The sequence below is a fragment of the Ischnura elegans genome, chromosome 2 (assembly GCF_921293095.1).
Source record: "Ischnura elegans chromosome 2, ioIscEleg1.1, whole genome shotgun sequence".
Classification (NCBI taxonomy): domain Eukaryota; kingdom Metazoa; phylum Arthropoda; class Insecta; order Odonata; family Coenagrionidae; genus Ischnura; species Ischnura elegans.
Genome location: NC_060247.1, coordinates 108157936 through 108183340, shown reverse-complemented (window position 1 = coordinate 108183340; position 25405 = coordinate 108157936). Strand labels below are relative to the sequence as shown.

General features: G+C 37.0%; 1 protein-coding gene across 2 annotated transcripts in view; it reads right to left on the bottom strand.

Moving 5' to 3' along the window:
- Positions 1 to 25405, bottom strand: part of LOC124154321 (scavenger receptor class B member 1-like) — a 218573-nt gene that overhangs the window by 90308 nt on the left and 102860 nt on the right. Inside the window, exon 1 of one of the 2 annotated variants that reach the window (XM_046527982.1) lies at positions 16006 to 16377. The exons of the other annotated variant lie outside the window; for it this stretch is intronic. The gene's annotated coding sequence lies outside the window, so the exon portion shown is untranslated. Of the gene's footprint in view, positions 1 to 16005; positions 16378 to 25405 lie in introns of those variants that run through there. 2 annotated transcript variants of the gene reach the window in all.

Below are 25405 nucleotides of genomic sequence, written 5' to 3'. Positions count from 1 at the left end.
AATATTTACAGGTGGATAAAATACGTTTCCATCGATAGCAAAAGCTTTCTCATCGATTCCGCCATTTGTAATATTTTGTAAATGGTTTTAAGATAAAAGTGGTAAAAGAGAAATTTAAAACAGTCTTGGTAGTGATCACGTTACGTACTTAAAAGTGAAAGGATGATCCAGGCAGCAGGAAGCAATTACCGAAATGGCTACCGATCAGAAGACGAGGCGCTGAATATTTTCAGGATAAAATTTTTAAGTGTCATGTGTTCGGGATCTTAAATATTTAAGTTCCAGGGAGTATCTCTCATAAAGGTTGGCTATAATCCAAGATTTTTAATGGGGATTAAACAGGCAACAATTATTAGGGAGAACTATATAATCGCCACACCAATTCAAAATTCTCCCACCTGAAAGTGCTAAAATATAAGCTTACCCTTCTTTAGTAGTCCTAATGCCCACATAAAAAGTGGTTATAGAAACTCTGTGTATTCGTATCTAATAATGGAAGGTAAATAATTAAGGAAGGAAATTAAGTTCACTTTCTTATATCAAATAATGCAGGATTAGCGTAAGAAAATCTAAAAAAAAAACGTTGATTTTGATAACGAGAGGAAGAAATGCAGAAGTAATTCTCAGTTTATGCCCCAGATAAGCATGCAGTGAACAATAGATATACCATTTGCCACTAACAAAGTATTAAAATGCTACTTTCGGAAGACTAATGTTGTTTTCTGATGGTATACGTTAGTTTGAATAATTCGAAATCATTCCTATTCCTTCGAGTAAAGCAGTTGCTAAAAGACTTAGCAGTTTGAGGCCAACTTTTGCCATAGAAAACCTGAGAGGAGGCATCGAACCCACACTACCGGCCTTTATTCACGACAAATTACTCGTTCATAACTGAAGCACCCGACTTGGAAATCTTTTGGGCATATAGAATGGACCATTATCAACATTTTTATGACCCTCAAGTAAGAAATGTTGTCCGAAATGTTCGTTAAATTTTGAATTTTTTATGCTTGAGATAAAGACAAATGTTGAAAAAGGTCAAAACAATATACCTCGATAATTTCAGTATAATATTGTCTTTTATCGAGTACTAAATCCTTGCAAAGAATAAAACAAATATCATCCGTCGAGAGAGAGTGTTATACTTTCTTAAGAAAGGCGGCTTACTTTGATTATGAGAGAAAGAATTGCAAAAGTATTCTCGGAACTGACCTGGATCAGTATGGTGCAAACGATCATAAATACATTAGAATTCTACCCCACGCCCTTTAAAAAGGCGTCTAACGCGACGACTAGGACAATGGTAATGAGCCCAAAATCACGCTCACCGCTCATCATTTATTTCTCTCTATCATTGCCCGTGGACCTCCAACCACGCGTTTTTCGGAGTTTCTCTTTGGCCCGACTCCAAAAGGCGGCGGCACTGAATCGCAGGGGACAAGTGGGTTTTCGAAAACGCTTTTCACACGGAAAGATCGCGCGATCCGGACCGCATTCGGAAGCAATCGAACGTGATGGAACAAAGAAAAAAAAAGGGTGAGAAAAATGAATCGATTTCTTTACCAGCCCCGGCGGGAAGTTTTGGAAGGAAGAAAGTGCTAAAAAGGGCGTTCACGAACGATATCACGGTCGCCATCGGAACAGTGCGTAAGAAAATGCCTCGGTCTTTCCTTTTTTTTTCTTCCGCCCACTAGCGTGCGTGTGTTATCCAAACTTGAGGTGGTCGGTTTCAATGGTGGCGTACTTGAATAGACGTGTTCCCCTTTGTCATGAGCGTAATTCACATAAATTTTGAGCGAACCAACTTCTATAGCTCGCTTTTTCATTCAGGTAACGTCCGGCGCAAGGACGACGCCCGATCGTAAATAATATTGCGAGAAATCTTAAACCGATTTAACTCCGACGCAAAGGAGCGATTTTCAAACATGGGTAAAAAGATTGATGGGTTGTAGCTTCGATTAAAGTATTTGAATTACATACTGAGAGTTCCCCATTATCATGAGCGTACGTTTTAATAATATACACCGTGAAATAGGTCGTTTCCTCATTGTAATACATATAGTTCGATGATTTTATGATAGATGATGAGAATTAAAATTTTATAACAAACTTAAAATACTAATTAATTTTACAAGCATTTGTATATGATTACTACTTATTAAGTCGCCCTATTCTTAAAAAATCTCTACAATTATACGATACAATTGCTTTTTTTAAGGAATTAATTATCGGTAAATTCTGTGATGAGCATTTCATTAGACTCTACACATTACGACCGTTAACTTGGAAAGTTAATTTTCTCGGATAACGAGGAAAGATATCTTATTGTGCACGAATGTAAATTTCAAGTATAATTAAAAAAAGTGAATACAAACTTTGGGGATTTATCGTAAAATAATTCATTAAGAAACCGTTAGCTTAGTGCTCATAAGCTTTTTTGGATTTTCCGCATTAAAATTGAATGTTGAAAATAGAGTGTCATTATCCAATCGAATAAGAAACCATTGAATTGCGATGAAAGTCAGTTTTGCTGTGAAAATTACAATAAAGTCACGTCTTTGATGCGATTTACAATATTTTCTACGCCCGGACTTTAGGAAAACAAGAAAATACTAAAAAGGAACCCATTAAGGCTTTAGGTTAAACTGAAAACTAATCATGCCATGGTCTTCTTCATTTCATACTAAAACGGGAAATATGATGATGGAAATACAGCTTTTCAAAGGAATAATTTTCAATTGCATTTTACGCACCATTTCTAAAACGTAGATAATGAGCGACAAATTGTCGCCCTCACTGTGCTTAGCAGGACAAAAAAGAAGAAAGTGGAAATAGCTGCATGTTCTCGAAAGCCTCTATGGGTTCAAAAAAGACTTGACTGATGACTGAATATGCTACAATTTGCATCAATTGTTGTTGCTGATAACAGAGAATAGAAATCACTGTATGCTGAAGTGTTTCGACACGCACCCATGATTTTCTCAAGTTTAAGTAAATCAACGTGTCCCAGTAGCCGCCAGGAATGTAGATGTAAATAATACGTCTCCTATAGTTCCCCACTATAATTTTTTTTTAGCTTTCGGAACTTATTGAAATTAGCATCTTTGGATACTTCAAGGGGCAAAAGAACAAAATCAAGTGCTAGCAAAGCAAATAATGCAAGATAATGAAATAGCAGAAATAATAAATAGCAAAAAAGAAATGTCTATGAAAATTAGCATTGAAAAGCATAAAATTGAAAATTCAGGAGACCTTAACATAGTGGTCATATGCACGCAGATGATTAAAGAATGCGATTATATAAAGGCGTAAATGTAAAATGCAAAAAATCAATAAGACTTATTTCAAGTATGAACTGATGCAAGAAATACGTAGATACTGGTTATTGGTAGCATTGTATTGGTCTCTCTCCCTTTCCTTGACCGCGACCACTTCCCATTAAATGCACCTCTCTCTAAAGTAATATACATTCTTGCTTCCCATAGTTTCAATATGCCATGAAAATTTCAAGATGATAGAGCAAATTATAAACAAATTATGCCTCAAGAAGAAAAAAATGAGGCCCACCAAGCGAAAATGATGCGTCGTCTGAAGTTATTTGCCAAATTTATATGACCAATGATTTTGCATAAATTACGCTCAAATGTCCTTTTTTCGTGACGCATAACTTATGTAAAAATTATGCGATAGTCATGAGATTTTCAGGATCAATTAAGTAGACTCGCCTGAATTGGAGGTCAAAAAGTATACCTAACTCACTATTTCCTCAGATGCAGAATTTTGTGGTAGAGATTCTGGCTAATATTGAAAAATATATAATAAGCTTCATGCCCTGCAAATTTTAAGATGGAAACGTACTTTTCAAACAAGAAATACGTCACATTGAAAAACAAAATACGGACGATCGAGCGAGAATAATTCTGTCTTCTTGAGTTAGCAACCAATTTCATGTTTGAATCCTAATCTTAAGACCATCATTAGCGCATTGCCGTTGTCAGTGCAGTAGGTAAGTGCTCTCCACCGAAGTAAATTTACCTTCAAAGGCGGCAAAGGAAACGCGGAAGAGAGGAAGGCGGAGGAGAGGATGAAAACATCTCGAAAGGGAGAAAATGACAGGCGTTAAGTAGCGCACGAGGAATGAAAGGGAGAGGGAGAAGAGGACAATGAATGCTACGCCGCCATCTATAGTGCGCCGGGGAAGTGCACGTGAATATCATTACGGAGAACAATTAGCCCCGGAACGCTTTCGAAATAAAAAAAAACTCTGAAACGAAGAGCGTTGCGCCAAGAGTGACGAGTGTCGAAGTATTTGGGGCAAACGCATCCAGCACCAATTAAAAAAAACGCATGTGATATACGGCTGGGACGACTTGACATCGCAGCGAAAGTTATTTAGCCGGAAGGCACCTCGGATCACCTGGCAGTTTGTCAATGACCCACTCGCACGATACAGCCGAATCTGGTCATGAACAGATTTGGCCCAAGTAAACAAATGCGCAGCAAAAATTAATAAAGCTGCAATATAAATTGATACCAAAACCGTTCATTCATTTTGGGAAAATTTATTTTCTAGCGAATATAATTTAATGTAGAAGTGTAGAACTTATACCGTGTAAATAAAGTTCGCTCAATCGGCCGCATTTTTTAATCATGACGTATTAATTATTTGATTACGTATTTCTTGCTTAAGTCATAGGCTGCCGAGTCGAGAAATTCCGTCGTACTGGTCTTCGATTTAACGACTGTGGAGCTAGACGATGAAATAGCCAATATTTATCAGGGGAGAGGTCATGGGTTCAAATCTGATAGGAGAATTTAACATTGGAAAATTCGATTGCCGGCCTCGGTGGTGGCACCTACCATACAAGAGGTCGCAGGTTAGAGTTCCGCCTGGGTAAATTGCCCCTATCCGGGGAATGGATGTTCGTGTGCGTTTGATTATTAAATCTGTTAATTAAGGCTAATGCAGCTGTTTACGATTTTACATGAATAAATAAGTAAACATGGCAGATATACTAATTCTGATCTCAAACAAATCTGCTCCGTTATGGCCATAAAACGTCTTAAAAGTGTCATTAAATGATATAAAATACAAAAATAGACTGAAGGCAAATCCTTAAACAGAAATTTATAAAAATACTCCAAAACTCTACATAATTATAATCCTTGAACATCATATCGACGCTAATGTTTTATAATGCAAAGGTTACAAAAGCTCTCATGTTAAAGAAAAACATAACGTGCCAAAACTGAAAGCAACCATCCCAAATGTTGAAGCAATATTTTCTTTGATTTCGAGCTTCGTAAAAATTAATATGTTAGTAACGGAGTAGACTATGGTCTCCTACATTTTAAGTGAGAAAGTTCATCTCCAATGGCTGAACACTGTTTAAGTCGTTTCATTTGCGATCCCACTTGATAATCTAGTCTAATAGAATGAAAAATGAGTACCAGCGTAGTGACACTCCTATACGTAAAGCAATATCGGTGGCGTATAGGTACAGCTTGGTAGATTATTTATCAAAACTCAAGGAAGAATGATATCATAGAAAAATTGGAAAGACATAGGCTTTATTGGGATAATGAATCTATCGATAGCCAAGGTGTGAAAAATAACATAGTTTATATACAGCAAAATGTTTTTGTAATTGCTAATATCGAAAGAGTAGTATGGTGGTGTGTATAGCAAGTTGCTATAGGCACCGTACCAAAGAACGATAAAGTTTATCTCCACGAACGGAATAAAAATATCAGTTATTTCAGTGGTTTATAGAGTTTTAAAAATAGATTATTGCATTTTTCCAACTGCATTCATGCTAGGAAATTCATTGGGTTGGGTTGGCATTCTTGAATGGGTTTGATTCAGTTTGATATTTTGATGAATAAAAAAACATTCAATTGTTGTCAATTTGAGAACAAAAAAAACAGCATTCCTCGAGTCAACAGCCCATTGTCTTTACCAAGACAAGCAAGTAACACGTAATCAAACAAGTAATACGTCAAGTTCAAAATAAAATACGGCCGATCGATCGACAGTAAAACTATATTTACATGAAATAAATTTTAGACTTCTACTTTAAATTATATCACTAGAAAATTAATTTGCAAAAAATAAAAAATCCGCGTTCGGAAAAAGAAAAGTTGCCTTTCAAATAAAATAAACGATATTCTTGGAAATGAATCAATCAAATATAAATCATTATGCACTTGGTGCTCTTGCCGCATGCAACCTTGTAAAATACGTAATCTATTTCATTCTACCTTCTCTAAAGAGGATAGAATTGCTAAATGAGTGCCAATGAGTATTCAAGAGACACACGTGAACTCTAAGGAAAAAAGCTCCTCAGAAGCAACAGTAACCTCCATTCGATCGTTCACCAAGATCAAGTAAAGGCAGACAGCTCTCCGAAGTATTTCTGATCAAACGCGTGCGAGAACAGAATTTCAATCAGACCTTTTCTTTTTTTCTCTCCACTGCTTTCCTAGTTGAGAGACTACTAAGCTTGACGATTTCACTTCCTCGTATTGGCGCGAAGTGGCGCTCACATTGACTAATGGAAATGAACTATGGAGAGACAATTTAATTCTTTATCTGCGGATTAAATAGAGGCATGGGAGGCGAGTGTTAGGAAACAAATACACGCATTCAATTTACGTAAGAACATCAAAGTCATAGCTTATAAATATCGTCGACTTAAAAATCAGTCTTCTTCACCGTGGGTGTAGTTTTCGTGCCACAACACGAGGAGGAATAATTTACACATTCTCTTGCTTCAGCGGTTATCTGCAAATCAGCTTTAAAAACGAGTAGTTGATTTTTATGTACTTAACATAGTTAGACTATTTTTAATCTTTGGTTCAATGTAATACAATTAAAATTCGTGGAGATTAAACCAACCCAAAGTAAATTTAAATACTGCAGAACGTGAGAATTCTCGGCAGAGTTTAAATATCGCACTGAGTATGAACTATGATTAATTTTTAGATAAGTTGTACAAGGAATACCCCCAATATTTGAAGCCTTGGAAAAAGTTCTATTTACAACGCAGATGTTTCATTTGGTAACTAACCTCAACTCAGAAACACAATGAAGTTCGCATAATTTTTTATTTAATTGAGTGACGCAGACATCTGGGAAACTAAGCAACCTAGGAGCAAAATTATATTGATGCTATTAAAAGTAACGCATTGATATTCGTGTAGCTGGTAATCAATCGAAGTGACCTTCCAGTCAAAATAGGTTTAGTTGAAAATCAGAAATATTTGTCGAGCATATAGAAAGGTATAGTTTTTAGTGGTTCCACACCGATGGTCGGGGGGCTATAGCTGGTCCGCAGGACTCTTGGGTGTCATTAGCATGACTATCTATAATCGAAGATTTACGTTATCTATAATCGAGGATTTTGAAACCATTGAGCGTTGAATAAAATGGAAAAATAAGAGAATTTTTGAGTATTTGCGTGCTTTTAAAATCATTGTACTTGATAACCTTCAAATTTGTAATGGCTAAGGCGCGACAAATAGTTGCTTGTGATCAGCGCATGAATGAATATCTAGCTCTGTGTTACCTACATAGACTTCTACGGATTGAGAACCGCTGGTAAAGAATAACTAAATTCTCACATTGACAGCCTTAGAAAAAGTACTTTCTTTAATTATTTACGGAAGTAACGGCGGACAAGCCAGCAACGAACCTTTAAGGAGTCATCCACAAGTACATATTAAGTGCAAAAATATCATACAGGAAAATTAATTTTATGTACTTGACCCGGATTCTAATTTAGCAGGATGTGAATGGTCACTTAGTATATGTATAAATGAAAATAGCAAAATTACATTTCCTAGCTGAGAAGCTTTTATGCCTTTCTCTTCCGGATGGAGGAGCTCCATTGATTTTGAAGTTGAAGAAGAACATAAAACACTCCATCTTGTCAGTTATAGCCGAAAACACGCCGCAAAGGAAGGAAAAGGCTTTTTAAGCTAGGTGATGGAGCACCTCATGTGGATCATGGCGTGTTTACACGATGAATTTACCCGAGCAGGTTGATGCGTTAACACTTTCACCATCAAAATTACACCGTGGTGACACCCAAAATTGATCCAATGGCCGGCCGCGGTGGCGGCGGGGATGTTCGTGTAAGTTTAATAATTAAATATTATGAAAGCCCCGATTTACTATGCCCAATAGAGCTGTTTTTGATAGTGTGGCAATAAATAAATAAATGCACGCCCCTGCCATAGTATCGCTCATCTATCCGAGCATTCACCCTGCCACGTACTTGCAGGGATAAATGCATCGTGTGAACACGGCTTCTGAGAGTTGAGAGTTCGAATCCTAATCAAGAAAACTGTTTTTACTAGGGATGGTCGGATCGGATACCTCGGATCCAATTATCCGCGAATATTGCCCTTCATCGGATACATCGGATCCAAAGTCGCGGAATACATCGGATCTGGATACTAAATTTTAAATAATAGCTTCAGTGAATGCAACGCCCCATAAGGGCGGAAAGAATTCCGATTCCATCTTCGAATGCGCCATCGCATGCCATTCTTGTCCTACTCATGAACCGTTTTGTTTGAAAGCTCTCGCAGAGGTTACGTAGGAGAATTTCAGCCGTGGAAAATGAAAAAGGCAAAGTACGACAGGCACATAGTGCGACTCTTCCCAAGAGATTGAACAGTCATCGGGGGAATCTCAGCGTCTGGAATTTGAAAATGCATTTGGATCCGAAAATATCCGATCCGAAAGATCCGGCTCCGAAAATCAAGGATCCGATCCGAATCCGGATCCGAAAAATATCCTGGATCCGTCCATCCCTAGTTTTTACCCCAGTGAAAGTAATATGCGACATCTCGTATGTAATTTTGTAGGTATCCCGGAATATGATTATTTTGTCCCCCAAAATTTTCTACAGGGATGAGAGAAGAGACGAGGCAAAGTGAATACGTCAAGCCGGTGCAATGCGGACTAAAGTAGTATACCCTCGTGCAATCACCGGCGACGATAGGAGACCTCGGCAGTGTATGATCGAATCCTTTCCCATCCCTCTCGGAGAGTGAAAGAATCTCTCGCTTTGGCACAAGGTCCCGAGTGCTTGTTACGCAAACACACAACTAGCCTTTCCTTATTGGAGCCGGCATGGGATGCGCGGGAGTTCGATACGACATGACATGAAGACATGGGGGGAATCGGCTGGGAGAGAGAGAGGGGGAGATAGAAAATCACGATCTCGCTCTCTCAAGGTTCACTGAGTCAATGGTAAACAATGAGTAGTAAGGCAATACTCAAATAAACATTCTTCCCCCGCCTCGAATTCATTTCACTACGACCGCGACGGTATACGTTACACTTCGCTGAATAAATGTCATCATTTAATTAACATGCGAAAATTGAGGAAAGAAAGAAATTCCCTTCCAGAACTGAAGCTTATATGAACCTTACTCTTCCGGATGGTCGATTGCAATTGATTTAGGAGCTACTCAATGGATTAAACGTTGAAACCTCAACGTTGTAAGTAAAAGAGGAATTTATAATGCGCATTTGTAATTTTCACTCGAAGAAATAAGCCTTGAATTTTCCATTAATACGTCTAGATATTAGGATGGCAAGTAATAAACAAAAATAAATCAAGGAACATTGTTTCAAGCTGTGAAATGGAAATGAAGATAGATATGATTTCGACGTAAAAAAAGGACTATGAAGATCATTAATTTCATCTTTTGGAATATACTATTATAATAGATTCAAGAAAAATATGCAGTATCCGTTAGAACTGCTAAGGAATGAGTTGTCTATTCCTATTTCGCTACCATAACTATGGTTAGGTTCTAACAGCACGTACCTCAGAAATAGCAACTTTTCAGGAGAGAAAAAAAAACGATTAATTTTTTTTCTCTCAAATATGGAGTACCCGTTAGAACTGCTAAGGAATGAGTTTTTTATTCCTATTTCGCAACCATAACGATGGTTAGGTTCTAACAGCACGTACCTCAGAAATAGCAACTTTTCAGGAGAGAAAAAAAAAACGATTAATTTTTTTTCTAATTGTACGCTAAAATTAAAAATCCGAAAATACATAAAAGTGAAAAAGATGCATACACTTGCCAGCAAAGAGTTGTTTTTTCCTTGAATTTTATTTTTTAATGTTATTACGCTTTGTTTAAGTTACCTTTGTCAAACCGGCCAAATTTTGAGATACGTTTTGTTGGAGCTTAGCCATCGATAAGCAATGCGCATTGTAAATTTAGTATAATAGGCAAGTTCATGCAATGCGTATTATGTATGCGAGGTAGCATTACTGAAAACTAGTAGTGTTGCTAATGCTATCGCATTAAATCGTACTCTGGAGGCATGTTAACCAGTATTCATGAATTAGTTTCCTCAATAATAAAAAGTAATAATAGCTAGAAAGAAAACAACTTAACCCACTTAAGCCTTTGCACTCGGATTCTTTTCACCCTCTGTGCAAGTAATTATTCCACTTTTAAATGCCCCTCGAATTTAAGAGTAATATGCGTCGCTCGATACGTGAGTTTGGTAGTGAGCTATGCTGTGGAAATGCTTAAACATATCAAAACAATTATAAAAATATTCAGTGTTTATTGCATAAAGAAATTAATATAAAGAGGTCAAAGAATTATTTGATAACTATCATATAAAAGATTTGTTCACGCATTGGACGCACGTTATGCTAAAGCCGAATATTCTAATCAATCTTTGATGCAAGACCAAAATTGACTACGACAAAACGGTACCATGAAAATAAAAAGTGATTTCAAATATGATAAATGTTTTTAAAAATCAAACAGTTTTACTTAAATAAAAATATAAATCGTCGCTGAATTCTTATGATATTTTGTTTGTTGTTACATACTGAGATAGAGGCAAAGATTTAATTAGCTAAGGTTATAATACTGAATGCATATAGGTACAGCAATATTTGGATGTAAAGGGAAAGATTGTTTTCATACTGAATGAAATGTTTGACCATTTCCCCATTAATAGATGGTATTTTCCATAGTATCAGATGCGTTGAAAAATGAAATTTCTTAGTCACGTGCTCAATATCTTCCATAGCCTTTAGAAGTTAAATATTTCAAACACGATCATATGGGGAAAGAATTCACGTATTCAAGAGCCGATGAAAATCAAAATAATAGAATTGCTTCGTTCTTTGTTTGTTAGATAAGGAGATAGGAAATACATCTGATCGCCTTCTTGCGATCTTGATCCTCAAAGCCAAGTTCAAGGCCCACCGTGAAGTAAGCCACAAGGCTATGAAAGAAAAGTGGTGGAGCCATACATATATTTGGACAGTTGAGAATAGTGCTTGGCTTCCGGCCGACTTCAAAGGCGCCACTGTTAAGCGGTTGCTAATTAAAGGTCGTCCCTTGGAATAGCACCTTTCACAAGCTGTAGGGCGGATCCGCAACAAAGGAACGCAATGAATTTGCATCTTTAAAATGTAATTAACCACCTCACAATCCAGTTAAGGTGAGACATTTAAAATGCTGTTTTGTGATATACCCCTTAACCCACGAATCTGGAAAAAGCTGCACGATTTTTCTAAATGAGTACCCAATTTATGTAAGAATTTTGACCAAATATCCTACGGTGAAATCGGTTCAAAAACAAATAATTATGCTACTACACGAAATAGGCGGGTTTGAGCTCATTGCAAAAATGATCAGCAGGTTCAAGCGGTTCCTTAATCAAAAGGAAAGAAAAGAACGGTATTGATATCTTAGATTTACATACTTGACATACAGCTGGAACAAATTTTTGAAAGAGATACGTTTTTGAATGAATACAAAATAATCACCTGGTATTTGATGGCAACAAAGTTGTTGGTATCCCTACCCTGAATGAAATAAAATATATATAAATATAGCATAATGACTATCGCTAAACTGGAGTTTTGATTTAATTCTTTATGATATACTTAATCTATCTACGGAAGTGATGTTTTGCTTTCTCTGATCGTCTTACGTTCCTAAGAGCAGGAAGTGGCTTACCATCCAGTCACTGTTTATAATAAATATTTTCTTTTCATTTTTTTCCAATTTTGAGCAACAAAATACTGCTATTTATTACAAACACTCAAAAATATCTTTTATTTCTTAAATGAACGTTTTAAACACTCACCAACAAACTTACTGAAAATAGCAATGACTTCATTGGAATTTAGTCTTTAAAAATGAAAGGTAAATACATTCAAAATTTTTACGAAAGCAAGCATATCCGGCATGTGATGTGAGGGTAAACTTTTCCGTGTTTGTCAGACGCATAAAATAGGTACTTATTCACCGATAAGAAGCGTCTGCTTCACTAACCAATGTTTCCAAAGAGTTTTATTTCATCATATTTTCACCTTCGCTTGTTATGAGGAAACAAATTTTAGCGTGAAAAATGAAAATGAAATAATGAAAAAAATGAAAATATGATTAACGTTTTGAAAGGACCATTGAATGTGGCATTATTAAATAGATCGGTATCCTAAATTTAAATATTGGCTCAAAACCCTAGGTAGAATATGACTCATTGTTTTGGCTAAATGAGTCAACTATTTCCACTTTTTAGAAAGGCGTCCAGAAATACTTAGCTAGGCTAACTATATGGAATATGCTTTGCCAAAGATTTCACAGATGACCGAGTAAAAATGAGTGTGCTTGGAGGAATTACACCCAATGATTAATTTTCACATCAGGTTTCATTAGTATTGCTAAAAATATTTAGAATATTTTATAAACTTTGAGGAAATGCGTCGCCACTCTCATAATATTTCGTCACTATGGCATATGCTCAAACCTTTAGGGAAAATATATTCCGGGTATTCCGGTAATATTCAGGTAAAAGGTTCATTTCTCAATTGGTCCCATCTCCCTCAAGTATTGTAAGAATTCGATGACTGATTTATTGGAGACATACCTAGCTCACAAACATAGCTCATACTGCCGTATTACATTGATAATGATGTCCTTGTTGTCAAAATAAGTGAATTTGGCTCAATCAAGGTCTAGAGGTCACTTCATTTGAGATATCAAACTGCGATTTACCGAAATATTTTGATCATTGAAATCACACATTGAGCTTTTTCGTGAGAATTATTGGATTAATAAAGTTAAAAAAAATCGATTGATACTGCAGAAAATTTTAATGTATTTAATTTATGCTAGTTATCCAATTACTATTAAGGCCGCATAGTGAAGTCCCTTGGCTATGTTATTCCGGATTTATCAGAAGAATACTTTTTCAGTAGTTTAAGTGAGGATTTTTCTAGTTTGCTAAGGATTTTTAGCTTAAAACGAGCACTTTAGCGATCATTAGCGCTAACGTTTTCCTGACTCAGCAATAAGATCTTGCAACAGCTATTTGTGAATAAACCTAATATTTACATATATATATAATTCAACAACATTATTTTACGGTCACCAAACGCTTGTCTACGGTAGGAATACTTCAGTAGTTTTTTTCCATGGATCCCTCTTTATATTCTCCTCGCTACAATTTGAGCGCTAATTTATCATCGAAAAAATTATATTACAACCACTATACCCAAACTTTGGGATTGAAAATCAAGCATAAACGATCGAAATAAGACTAAAACTTAAGATTCGCATCTAATGCTACTACTCTACTCAGTTTTCATCAGAATTAATCAATTTAAGCGTCAAAGACAAAGACAATTGCTGATATACTAGACGTTTATCAATTAACGCGTGAAGCAAATCAACAATTACACCCAGGAGAGATGGTAGAAAGAAATATAACAGGTATTTCTTGGACAAACGGACCGGTTTAAAAAAAATGGGAAATCGCCACATGAGAGTCACTGGCAACGAATGCCCTTGTGGGTTAAAGAAAAATTAGCGGAAGAAATTAAAATATATAATTCATGGAGTAGAATCATCCATCTTGATGATAGTAACAGAAATTAAAGTTAAATGAGGAATTTTGTAAGGAAGACAAATAATTCCAAATTCGAAATACATTAAAAATGCACACCAAAACAAAGATAAAGAGAGAATTAAAAATAAAACACAAACCGGAGGAAGTAAAACTCGCTTTAGTAATGTTATACCACTTCTAAATTCATGAATATAATGCACGATAACATTAGAAGAATTAATATCATTCGACATTTATTAATGGCTTCTTCTCAAGTGTTTGATGACATTTTTAAGATCAATTATTCGAATAAATTATCGGTCACTTAATTCTCACTCTAAATTAGTTTAGAATTTATCTTAAGAGATGAACATATTTATTTAAAAGTCACGAGATATCGTTTCATGAAACTGCGCGCATGCCATTGAAACATTTTGTTGCAATTGGAAATGTACGAACAATTTGTTTTTTTTTTGCAATAATTTTTATGATATACTATGAGCTTCACCGAATTCCTCTATCGAAAACTACCATTAAAAGTGTAAATAATTTTTTAAATTAAGCGAATAAAGGCTCCTAAAAATGTTCTTTTAGCCTTAATTTTTTAAATTGGTAATGAAAAATTCTCACTTTTATTAATGGGAAAAATTTTAGTACATGTCTTTACCCGTTTTGAAAGAGTATACTCAAAGTTTATAAGCGTATTTCTTAATTAATATTCTTGAATACAACCCATTTTAAAAATTAAATTGTCCAGCATAAAAGGCATTCTAATATGTAATTAACCTATTAAATAGGATGAAAAATATTTTAGCATACGCTGAGCTTATTTAAGCTACTTATAGTGCACATTGTTCAAGCCGTCAATGATATTGCACATTGTTCAATCTCAATTATATTTTCTACGTGACTTTCACACGCACAACATTGCGATATAAGACATCAGCCTAAATCTCCAATCACCCACGGAACTTAGAAAGAGATAACAAAGCACAAATTTTTCATTCCGGAAATTTTAAGGGGGATGTGACGAGGTGGCTAGCCGGGATGGCGAGAGCGCTAGTCTCGTGGCTGAATCAAATATCGATTTCGCCGTGGAATCGGAGTTCACCCACGGTAGTACGCGAAGGATGGTATGACTGGAGTTACTCTAAATAGCGCACATGACATAAATGAATGGGAAGGCCCAGGAAAAATACGAATGTGCCTACAACTACGGGAAACAATATCTGGTCTGACCCCTCGGTTCACTGAAGCGACTCCGGCGTATAAATTAAAGGAAACCGGCATTACGGGGCCGAAGATCAAGGCGGAAGGATTGTACCCCATGCGCTGGATCCACTTTTAACAGATAATTACGCCGATGATACTATTTATATCATGCATTTGTGTTCCCTTTGATTAAAACTTGGCACCATTATTTTCTGATAAGACTTGATTTTTCTTAAGACTTTTTTCCCACCACTTTTGACGAAAGAAACAACACAATGCCAGAAACAGTGTCTGCACTAAAATACCAAGGGTGTGCGACATTAAAAGCGGATAAAAAATCGAAGTGTGAGGAATAAAATAATTGTGTAGCAAGAGATTGTGTAGCCTGCCGATCATGATCACAGGTAGTCTTCGCGAGGGACAAAGGTTTTAAGATCAACATGTCAGTCATTACTCACGCAAATCCACAGTCCCCTAATAAACTTCCCTCTTCAATTTGTAATTAAGCCTTTCCTTCTTTCTATCCGTGAACCAATTAATAATATTTAATCCTTAGTCCGCCAAACATCCTTTCCTTAAGCATGGTTAACAGCACATTCACTAGCCTAAGTACTCCCTCTGTCTACACGCTCTTACGATATCGTGGTAAAGATAAAACAGTCCTCTTATATCTACACATTTTATTACTTAACCGTCTTAGGATTCGACTATATACAATTTCAATTTCACGGTATAAAAGTGTATATTGTTTAAACCTAGTTCGGTTAAGTAATAAAATCCGTGGAAACAAAACAATTTTTTGTCTATATCATGATATCGATCCTCGATTTCCTTAAGGCATCGCCTAAGACGTAAAACTCAATATTTTATTTCCGTAAAAGCACATGAGATATTCCACTCACCTTTTAATCAAAATATTCTCTCTGTCAGGAGCACAAGGCTGGAGGGTAAGAGAGCCCGTAGCGAGCCCTATCGGGTGTGTGGAGCACTGTGGGCGCCGAAGAGAACCGCATCCACCGGTGAACCCCGGAGACAAACACCGGGTCCCTTCGCAGGCGCTGTTCGGACTCGGGTTTATATATGTGCGTATATCCAACACCGTGGGGGGAGGGAAGACGGGCGAACAGTGCGACTAAACGCGGCCAATTCTCTCTGCGATGCACCCCCGCTGGGTTCCCGTGCGTGCGGATATATGGTTATAGAACCCTGCTCCTTCCCATGCGAGCCCACCGCGTCTGTTTCGTCGCGGGCTCCAGAACACCACTGACGGTGAAGCGCTCGACCTCAGCCAGGTCCATGCGATAGCTACACAAACCGGCGTACCTCCCCTCCTCCCGCCCCTTCCCGGAGTTCCCTCTCCACCGCTTCCCCTCCCGCACGCACCGGGCCCATCCCAGCGTGTGTCAGCCCCCAGCAAGGGAAAGGCCCTTCCCCTCCGCCGCCGCGGCGCGGGAGGGAGGCCAGGGCGAGAGGACACAATCAATGGAAGTCTGCTGGTAGGGGCGGCGGCGGAGAGGGTCCTTGTGGAGGGGACGGAGGGTGGAAAAGGGTGTGGTGTGTGCCCGTGTAGGGTGGGGGAAAGGGATCAGGGTGGAGCAAGACGGGGGTGTGGGGTGGCGTCTGCGTGGAGGGGGGGAATAGGGGATTCCCTTGACTTTTCCCACCACCACGGCACGAATCCCTTCCTCACTCCCTATCCATTCCGGGGTCCTTCAGTCTAGACTTTATGATGAGTCTACCTGCGTCGTGGATTTTAATTAATCAAATCCACCAGGGCTATTAATTCATTGACCGTTGCATTGTTGTAAATTGATTTTAAATTTTCGTTAGTTTTATTCGATTAATGGGAAACTTTAGTGTATTTTTTTGGATGAAAAAAATTAAACTTTGTTTTTCCCTTAGATTTTTTACTAGAATCTGGTTAAAACCCTGGTAAAACCCTAGTCGAAACCCTGGTTAAAATTTTTGTTAAAATTTTTACCAGGGTTTCGACACAAGATGACGCAAGCCTTCGTAGCCGTGGTAGTGTTTTAATAAAAATTCTGTGGAAAAATTAAGTTTAGTTATATTCATACAAAATGTTATGTAAATTCTACAAAGTATTGCTGGAAAACATCAACAATTTTAGAGTAGACTTTCTTGTTTAGTCCTTCTGTCTGGCCTTTTTCGATGAGTCGTTGCCTACCTGCCTCTTAAATTTGAATTAATCGAAGCCACCACGGATTTTAATTCTTCGATCGTTCCATTGATGAAAATTGCAAACGATATATGCTTTTTCGCGACTTTATCTCACTATCGGCCCTCCAAAAGAATGGCCATCTTTGGTCAATAAAAATCGATAACTAGTCTAATATCTATCACCAGTGGACCAGAGGGCCAACTATACAAATTGGAGATCAAAGATTTATTCCAGTGATCGCTTTCCATTGCAAAACTAATGGAGCGATTATAGAAATTGGAGCAGGCTTAGATGAGTGATTTTGCATGTGCGTCAGGGATTCCCTTGATTTCATCCGGGGCAATGCGCGCCACCTCCCCATCCTACAGGGGCCTTCAGCAGTTTGTCTGCTCCTGCAGGATGATTGTGCCATTTCCCCTTCATCGCACCACTTCAGTCCACACCACTCTCGCTGCCCAGTCGGTCTGCTCGAATTATCTCGGACCTTGCCATTCATCCCTCGCCCCCCCCCTCTCTCTCTCTTTCTGCCGCACCAAACGGCTTACACCCATCCTCAACCCCTTCACGAGAGGGGACCATCCGCCCGGCCATGAACCGGTTGCCCAACATTCTTTCTCGACATCTTAAGGAATATTTTAACTCTTACTACGCAGCAACCGCTGGATGGATAATGAAAGAGTGACTACCGATTCATCCTCAAGTACATTGTATAACTAGATAATGTTTAAACATATTCGTTAATTAACCACAAAATATGCGTTCTAAAAACGCCACGTCTACGTCGTCTAAATACGCAAAGGATATTTTATGCATCTCAATCACTTTTCGTAACTTCTTGAGGAAGAGAAATTATTGAGACTTTGTAGTTTTCCTTAGGTTGAGTTTCAAAGCTCATGAAGTAAAAAAAACTGCTAATTTTACGGTGCACGGTTTATTTACTGCAATGAGGTGTCTTTATAATTGACTTTGTCATAAACCAAAAAACATATCAGAATTTGAAATAAAATTTTCTTTAGAATGACATATATTTCATTATTTTACAATGCACACAAACCCGGTTATAAATGTGCAAAGTACAGCGTTATTTAATCTTGACGCCGATTATATGAAAAACCTTCTAGCAAAATTCCCAGCGGCTCTTCCTCCGGGTTCTTTTCATGGGAAAATCGTTGAAGGGGCAAAGAAAGAGCTAGGGTCACCCAGACTTGCGCTAAAAGTACTAAAATTCCAAACAGCGCATTCATTTGATCAAACTTGAATTGGAACCAGAAATCCTGCCATTGGTCAGGGAGCTGTGACCCATGTTGGAAAAACATTGGAAGAACCGCTACCACAAAAACACGAAAAGTAAAAAAAATCCCAACTGCAAATTAAATTTGCTTTTACTTGAACTGGAACAAGAATCTGACTTCGATCAGGGTGCTATAACCTTAGGCGTGTCTAGATTTTTTCGCGAATGTTCTAAGAGTGCTCATAAGCCCCAATAGATTGAACATGAATGCTCATGAAACAAGTGTCCAGATGAGCATGAAATAAACATTAAGCGTGGGTGGGTTCGGAATGAAAGCATTTCCCTATTGTATATCTAAGTGTATTGAGGTCTTAAGAGTTTACTATCAACGATTACGAATTTACAGCTTTTGCCAATTTCTAATCTTTGGTTTTCAGTATTTATTTTTACATTTCATAATAGATTGTTTGGTCTCGAGGCCAGTTTTGCTCCCCTTCAGCACGTGGGTGCTACATTCGCCACGATATACACGCCTTTGTTTACCACCAATTATACTACTCAAGTGTCCAGACTTTGAATGCATTTTTGGTTACCTCAAGGGTGATTGTGACAAGAATTGGCTGAAAGTGTTCCATTTGTTGGTTTAGCGAGGAAGGCAGAGAAAGAGAGGGAAAGCAACAAGGGTGTTCTAGGCATGGAGCGTGAGGACAAGTTGTTTTAGGAAATAATGAGACGCAGGGTGCGAATGAAGCATGAAATAACATGAGAGGGGATATTAAAAAGCTGTAACAGAGGGAATAATGTTTGTGAATAGGGAAAGTACTTGTCCTAAAAAATTATGAGTATATTTTATAGAGGGAATAATGGAAACACCTATAACTTTTTCTACAGTTTGACTTCGCCATGAGTAATCAAATACCGTCGTATTTATTCATGTATCGTTACAGATAGGAGATGAGAAGGAATATTTCGACTACACGAGGCTGCCAATTGAGTATTATTATCTATTCAAGTATAAGTTAGAATTCTAATTGCGTGGCAGACCTTTTAAATTCATTAACAAAGAATATTAGAGATTCACATATAGCATGACTTTTGCTCACGTTTTGCCGAATATTATCACAAGAGAAGTGGGAAATTCGACCTATGAGTGGGTAGCAAAGTGGATGTACATATTGCGGTCTTTGAAAACCAAAATACACGAAGAAATTGTTAGAGTACTCAGATATGTGGGTAAACTGCTCTCGGGATTCCCACCGGGTTAATATTTCCATACCAACCAACGTTTCAAGCGCCGACTCGGGGCTATTCCTTAGGGCTGAAGTCATTTTTTTATCAGAGGTGCATCATCACCAGACATTATGCCACATGACAACATTGGTAAAAACATAGGACCACAAAATTGTGGTCCGAGTCCTACTCGTGGTTTTATAATGTCTACTGTTAGCACTAAGCTATAATTATTAATAGTTATTATTATTATGGCAGCATTATTAGTACTTTATAGTATAATAAAAACATATTTTAGGAATAAAAAACAAAGTAGCCAGCTCTAAATATTTATGGCGCCTTAGTATTTACAAATCAACTCCGCCTTTGTTGCCCCATTCAGAACATGAAGTTACGCAGAAAAACGACCAAGACTTGCAGATCTGTGAATTATCGGAACACTACACGATTCGCACGTACTGCTACAATGGTATTCATCGGAATGACTAATGCATGGAGGGTTGAGTTCAGAGGACGGGGGAGGGGGTGACTTTGGTCAGAGTGCTACGAGGGTTGGAGCGCGGCATTTGGGCAGCGCGCGTTGTGAAGGGGAGCAGAAAGCGACGCCGCGCCTCGCCCGAGAGAGGGGGAAGGGAGCGAAGCTGGAGGGGGTGTTGCGGCGATAGAATCGCCGTTGGAGTGGTATGGGGTTCCCCAGTCCGCACTGCCAGCTCCTTCCGCGTGCAATCAATTGTGGCCGTGAAAGCGATTGCCTCCTGTGCAACTTTGTGATCGAAGGAGTACAGCGTGGGCTATCGTCAAGAAATATTTTCATCAAACTTAACCTAGCTTAAAAGAGATACCTGCAGGCGTCAATAGATGAAATAGACCAGATAAACTTCAAGATATTTCTAATAGGACTTATACCAAAGATTCAGGAAGATTATGCAATGAAATAAATGCACCATATGACATAAAAAAAACAAGAAGTACAAGGTGCGTTATTGTCAAAAATATTTTCATCAAACTTAACCTAGCATAAATGAGAGACCTAAAGGCCTCAATAGATGAAATAGACCAGATAAACTTCAATATATTTCTAATAAGGCTTTCATAAAAGTTTCAGTAAGATTTTGCAATGAAATACTTGCACCATATCACCTTAAAAACAAGGAGAACAGTGTAGGTTATCGCCAAAACATGTTTTTAACAAATTTTACCTAACTTAAAAGGGAGACCTGCAGGCGTCAATAGATGAAATAGGCCAGATAAACTTCAATATATTTCTAATAAGACTTTTATCAAAGTTTCCGTAAGATTGTGCAATGAAATACTTGCACCATATCCCCTTAGAATGCGTAGAATATTTTATTAAATTGTTGCGTGGAATAGTTGAAATAAATCCATTCTATATTTACTTATTCAGGAGCTACTTTACTAACCGGAGGTTGGTTAAGAGAGTGCCGAGAGTGGTAGAGTAAGCACCATATTAATTAAGTAATTAAGTATTAATGGTATGGGCGCCATTTCCTTTCCCTAGGATACGTCGCACTCCGAAGATTTTTGCATGGGAATGTCCCAAAGCAGGAACCCTTCAATGAGTAGTAGAGCGCCCTGCTTACTAAAATGCCACACTCCCCTGGCCACCGCCATTAACTTCATAATATATCGGTAACATTCACTTGGTAGTTTAAGTTTAACAGTTGCAAGCCTTTTTTGTAAGCATTTCAATATGGAAAGGTGCCCTCATCCTCCCTTTTAGGTGAAAAACTTTACATAATGTAATTCGTCCAATAAAAAGCAATTGTTGGAGTTTTATTACAATTTTATCAGAAAGGCATAAGGTCATTAAAATTATAATCCCTTAAAGAATGCTCCAGGATTCTATGTTCTGAATAATTGTATTTTTCATGGTGAACCCGACTTTTCTGTTATCTAACGCCCGAAAAACTAAAATATTTTGATTTTTTTTATCTTACCGACGTTATTGTCACAAAAGTTTTAATAATTTGTAAAACTTCTTTTCTATGTAAAAAAATGCGTATTATGCACGGTATCATATATTATCTATGCATATTATCACTATAATATCCATAGATGGTAAAAAGTACTGGCACGAATTAAAAATTTCCTTGAACGACAGTTAGAGTACAATGCCATTCTACAAAAAACATTTATCCTTGATTTCATTCAACCTGCGTATATGAAGAGGGCTCATAACTGCTCATAAGAGAGTGCTCTCATAAAGATTACATGGATAATCATTGGTGGATTTAAGGGTGGGGCACAAGGGCACGTGCCCCCCTGCCCCAGACGCTTATAAAATAGACAAGATTTTGAATACGATTATCATTACATTCATTTTTTTTGTGTATATCGTATTCTCAATTATTTAATTTCATAATAATAACTTTAATATTAAAATTAAGAGAATATTTCATGCAGTAATTGTAGTACCTTTGCTATTTAAAATCTCAAATATGAGAAGACCGTTTGCCTGTCTGATCCTTGTGCCCCCCCCCCAAAATAAACCCTGGATCCACCCTTTTGGATAATTATAAGCTATGCATAAAAATGCGCATAACTTCCATCATAGAAAAAGTAGTTGAATTTCTTACAATAATTGAATACCTACTGGGAATTTCGATTTCAAGACTATAGTTTTTTGTATCATCTGAAATGTTATTTCAATTATACTGAATATTTTCAAAAGAACAATTGGAGTTACTCAGCAATTACACTTATCTGTGAGGTAGCCAGGATTTCGTTCGGGGGGTTCCAAAATCAGGGGAAAATGTTTTGAGAAATAGGGTACTAAGTGGAGGGTTTGAAACTATTTTTAACTGTCTACATTATTAAAAAAACTACATTTGACACAGAAATCTTTTATAAATTCATGCTTTTTCAATATTTTGTTTTCTTTCATGAGGCAAAATAATTGCGTTATCATATTTCGGGGGGAGGTCCGGACCCCCCGGACCTCCCCCATGGCTACTCCACTGACAATTATAATTGGTACAATGTATGTAATAATACGATAATAATAAATGCAATTCGCAGGTATAATCAATTTAGCTTTGCGGACCTTGCATTATAAAGTATACATTCTCACTATCTGCGGCGTAAAACGGTACACAAAGCAGTACTAATGAAAAAATTATTCATCAAAATAAAATATAACATTCAACTGATTTCCTCTGGAATTGACCAAGCACAAATATATTTGAAATTGAAATGGAAATTTATGATGTAAATGGAAATAACCCAAAGGATAATAATAATTGATTGAAAAATTTAATTATGAAAAGATAAAAATAATTGATATTTTCAAGTTAACTTCATGAAACAAAGTAAATTGAGTAGATTTTTCACTTAGCTTTCATATGGCCGATTTAATGCCACTGAAAGAATAGTCACCATAGAACTTCTCAGCCCTATGAGTCCTAGAGTATTCACTTACATGGATGCACTTTATATAATCCACCTCTGACATTTAAATATTTTATCGTTTCCTTGTTTCTTTCACGTCACCTGCTCATTTCCTTATTGAACTGAGGTCAGCAGTGGAGTAGTACCTGAAAGACCTGCTAATCCGGGTGAAAAACTAATGAATTAATTTTGTGGTCTATTCATTTGCGTCAGCATTGATAATTCCATTGTTCTTTTCCCATTCACACCATTACATTACCAGAATCTATCACAGTTCATTCCTCTGTGAGTCTCAAAATATCTCCATTCACTTCCGTGTTGAGCAAACCATTGGTGTGGCTACTACTGCATTGATTTCAAAATCCTCACTAAGCAGTCAGAAAAAGAAGATTATTCTATTATAAGCGTGATAAAACCTTCATTTACGCTCATTATTATTTAAGATTTTTTCAAAGAGAGAATCGCATATTCAAGACAAATATTTTGTTAATACTTAATGAGCATGAAATTCCTATGAAAACTTTAATATATTATAATTAGAATAGCTACAATGTACTTTTGATAAATAAATCAATCCATGATATAATTTTTAGCGGCGTATTAATGTCTCATTCTGACATAACGATTACCGGGGAGTATAATTTCGCCTGCATCGAATTTCTCTTGGAAGAATGATTGCGCGTGCGAGTTTTTTCTAGAGAAATTAACAACATTAATTTGTGCACAGAATAATCTTAATGCTTTCCAGAATTTTAATGTTTCCTACCATTTTATTTTCATTTAAATTTTTAATTCCTATACCAGAGGTTATTACTAAATATGCATGATATAATTTTTCGTGGTCAGTCATAATTTAAATAGACCGTTAAAAAAACTTTAAATTTGTTAGTAAATAGTTCTCATGAAAGGTAATGTTGACGGTAAAGCCATTAAAGCACGAAGAAATTTAATTTTTCGGGCTTCTTTCGAACTAGACTCCATTTAGTACCTATACAGATAAATATTTTTTCCATATTTCCCAGGATGGGTTCGGAATTCATTTCCTTTCAAAATTCAAATACATGAAATCAATTTTTATGGTAAATTACGAATAAAAGGAAGGCATTAAATCTTAATTGTCAAAATAACTTGATTGGAAGTTTTTCAGCTGATTGATATCCTTGAAATTTTGGGAAAGGCCTGAAGACGGCATTCTTTCATGATTCATGACAGAAAAGTCCGACTTCCAAATCAACTTTGCATGACTCATCCTTTCAAAAGAATACATCACCATTCTTCTCGCCTGAGATACTATGGCCTTTACCTTCACCCGGACAAGTCTTGTATGCTTATTTCGTTGATGCTGAGGAAAACGAAACAAGATCAGCACCTGCCACAAAGTCGAAAAGCAAATACAAATTTGCCCGTGACAATGTTATGGGGATAATAAATCGGACATACTATAATTCAGTGTACACAGCTACAACTTTATTGTTTTTCACCGAGATATGATCAAAAGTAGACGGATGAACTTTTTTTACTCTTGTTTGATCTCTCATGGTCTTTATAGATGCAAAGATTCACAGAGAAGGCCGACTACATTCGAGCCAAAACAAAGACCTGGCAGAAAAAATTTAAAGATGAATTCAGAGACATTTTCCATTCCTGGAGCGCGTTTTAACAATCTTTTGAGATGCTACCTCAAAAGCTCTAAAGCAAAATTTCCTAATGAGATAGCAATCTTTGGTCACCAAAAGTTTGTTGATTGGAAAATAAATGGATTGTGAGATAATGAAGGATAATTCACTGAAAAAAGGAATTTAAATTTTACCCTTAATAATGCAACAATAAATAGAGTTGATAATTATAATTATACTGAAATTCATATCACCCTGATATTATTGTTCGAACAATTTGGGCATAACTTATTAAATATTTGCATTTAATATGATTTCCAAAAATACTATCTAGAACGTAAACTCTCAGATTTTACTCGAGAGGAGTCTCTCCGTAAAATGACAAAAATATGTTGCTTAGTAGGGTATTAAATGGTCACTTTTGACATCACTGTTCCTTGCCATGCTTTTTTATGCGTAGTCCGCTTACACAGCCGTAATTTGGCCCTATGGCGATGGTTGAACCAAAATCTGGTGAAAGCATCTTTCCGATCTACCGTGTTCTCGTGTGAGCTGAGATTTATGGTATGCAAAAAGATAATCATAAGGCTGAGGGCAATAACTCGTGCCCCATTCGGTGGTCGGGCTGAAAACGTGAA